Genomic DNA, 2897 nt, shown 5'->3' on the forward strand with positions numbered 1-2897 from the left:
ATCTCCATTTTAAACAAAACAAAAACGATTTTAAACCAAACAGATTCTCAGTTTATCCTTAATTAGGGGCCGTTCACATATCGCGTCTAAAAACGTGTGGAAAGTGCTCTCTCCTTTCTACAAGCACTTGCGCTCCCGTGGCGTCTGTCGTTGCTATGCAACCATGAACTGCACTCTCCATGATGACGAGGAAGTATCAGCAAAGGATTAATTGATTTCTAGCCCTTGCATTAGCTTTACTACTAGATATATTTATGGAGATGAGAAATAAAAACTCGCCCTGTACAGCTATGATCGGCTGTTCGGCCGAGTTTTCCATGTTGTTACGGAAAGGCCAAAGCTGATCGGTTGGTTTTTGTCACATGACCTGCGGTGCGCTTGTGGCATTCTGAAAAGTTGAGATGTTTTCACCTCGCTGTGGCATATGCGTGCCTGGAAAAACGAGCACGCCCGCATCGCATGCGCGTCACTTCTATTATGGTATTACCGGTGTTGTCACACTTTGATTAACCGGTGGGGAAATATCCGAACGTATGACTTACAGAAGGTACAATTAACTAAGAACGTTTCGGGAAACACGTATTAACGATAAGTTACAGCTTAAGGTATAACTTAGGAATGACGTAGCGTTAAGAAGGTTTGGGAAATCCAGCCCTTATCATAATTAAAAATGTGTTTCCTGAAACGTTCTTAGTATTGCGCTTTTATTGAGCAGGTCATGCAATAACATAAATTAGTTATTTACACCAATAAGGTGATGCGGCTGCTGGGCAATCTGGTGAGTTTTGGAGGTGGAGCATTGAAGAGAGGGGTGTGTTTGTTTGGGTTCATTCCAAATATCAACAGTGTCCAACAGAGTTTTTGAAATATCGCTTACCCCACCTTAATATCTGGCAGTATTTTATGTCCATCTATAGTTGCCATCATCTGAAGTCTTCACAAGTGAGGCTGGATCCAAACTGGAGCTGTTATAATCTCTAGTGAACTTGCTGAGCATCCTGAGATAGAAACAGGGAAGCAACAGGAGAAAGATTAGCATTGCTGCAGTTCATATTATTTCAGGCAAAAGATGATCATGTGCACTTTTTACTATTTCATCACATATTAACTGTAAAACAAGATTATGAGATGTGTTAATTGAATGCTTGGCTAAAGAGTTGTGTCTTTAGTCTAGATTTAAATTGGGAGAGTGTGTCTGAGCCCCGAACATTATCAGGAAGGTTATTTATGAAAGTAAAAGAGTAGCAAAACTCAAGAGCATAAAAATGTGAATTTGAGAACTTGTCCCCTGTAAAATACCAAAGTTCAAAGTTGAATTTAGAGATTTGCACTTGCAGAACGTGACTTAACGCATAGACAGTGATATTAAAATAAATAAATGATAACTCTGTAAACACCATACTAATTAAAAATAGACTACTATGTACAGTTAAGCGTTTTCCTCACATAGAAAACTGGTATAAAACACTTAAAGGTTGCATGGTATGAAAATTTCACTTTATGAGGTTTTTTAACATTAATATGAGTTCCCCTAGCCTGCCTATGGTCCCCCAGTGGCTAGAAATTGTGATAGGTGTAAACCAAGCCCTGGGTATCCTGCTACGCCTTTGAGAAAATGAAAGCTGGTAATAATCATACATTTTTCTTGAGCGTCAAATCATCAAATTAGAATGATTTCTGAAAGATCATATGAAGCTGTGATTCTGAAAATTCAGTTTTGATCACAGGAATTAATTACATTTTACAATATATTCACATAGAAAACAGTTATTTAAAATGTGTTATATTATTTCACAATATTATTGTTTTTAATGCTGTCTTGGTGAACATAAGAGACTTCTTTCAAAACATAATTTTTTTTACCAACACAATTAGTGCATGTTAGACATTAGTGTAGGTTTGAAGTTTTACTTACTAATCATATGGTTCATAGCGCCTTAGAGATGATGATCCGCCCAACTCTGCTACGGTGGAGGCCAGGGCATCAACGCTGAAGGATCTAGGAACACAACAAACCATTTGTCACAGAGCCAACAATATTATTATATAATGCCACGTTTATTACAAGTAAGAAGCTATAGCTAAGCTATATTATATATAAGCTACAGCAGAGGTGAAATGCTTTTCTGAGATGAGTTTCTGAATCTATTTGACCTGCATCTGGGCATGGAGTACCTACGGCCTGAGGGAAGTAGCTTGAACTGGCAGGACAAAGGATGACTAGGGTCAGCTGCAATAGATAGTGCCTTCTTTGCCACTCTGTTGGAGTAGCTGCTAAATGTGTGAGAGAGGGGGAAAGTTAAAGCCTGCAATCTTGCTAGACGTCCTAACAATACTCTCTAATCGTTTTTTGTAGACAAGGAACCAAACCAGCAGATAAAACAGAAGGTTAAACAGACTGAATAAAACAAGAATAAAACATTCTCATCAAAGTGGGGTCAATGTTAAAATTCCTCAGTCTACGGTAAAAATACATTCGCTGCTGGGCTTTGGCACAAACAGCATCAGTGTGTGATTCAAAACATAGCTTACTATCAATTATTGTGCCAAGGTTGTATTCTTGTATTATCTCAATAGGTTATGATAGTGAGGGGAAGAGGGGGACTCTGTTTCCTAAAATCAGTAATTCATTCTTTAGTTTTGGATTTCCTAACGTTACCTACCTACCTGTATTTCTTACTTCTCCGGCAGTAGCTTTCTTCAGAAATGTTGAAGTCGTGGAGCTTTCCCTCTGTTATGGGTTATTTTGTTGCTGCTGAAATCACAGAACATTTTTTTTAATCAATATTTGTTTACCATTGAGCTAGTTTCAACCATGTAACTTAAGTGTAAGTGTAAGTTCTCCATGTAAGTGACGTCACCGATTACATACGTTTCCCAGATAGCCACTGGACGCT

General features: G+C 38.2%; 1 long non-coding RNA gene across 2 annotated transcripts; it reads right to left on the minus strand.

Moving 5' to 3' along the window:
- Positions 1–769: 769 nt before the first annotated feature.
- Positions 770–2234, minus strand: LOC307160678. 2 transcript variants are annotated; one of them, XR_013821593.1, is made up of 3 exons: positions 2176–2234; positions 1916–1999; positions 770–998 (listed from the first exon to the last, which is right to left on the minus strand). It is a non-coding gene; the product is annotated as an uncharacterized lncRNA (long non-coding RNA). The 2 variants fall into 2 exon arrangements; XR_013821594.1 differs by having other exon boundaries at positions 2155–2223.
- Positions 2235–2897: the final 663 nt, after the last annotated feature.

This window comes from Squalius cephalus, assembly GCF_949319135.1.
Source record: "Squalius cephalus genome assembly, chromosome: 6".
Classification (NCBI taxonomy): domain Eukaryota; kingdom Metazoa; phylum Chordata; class Actinopteri; order Cypriniformes; family Leuciscidae; genus Squalius; species Squalius cephalus.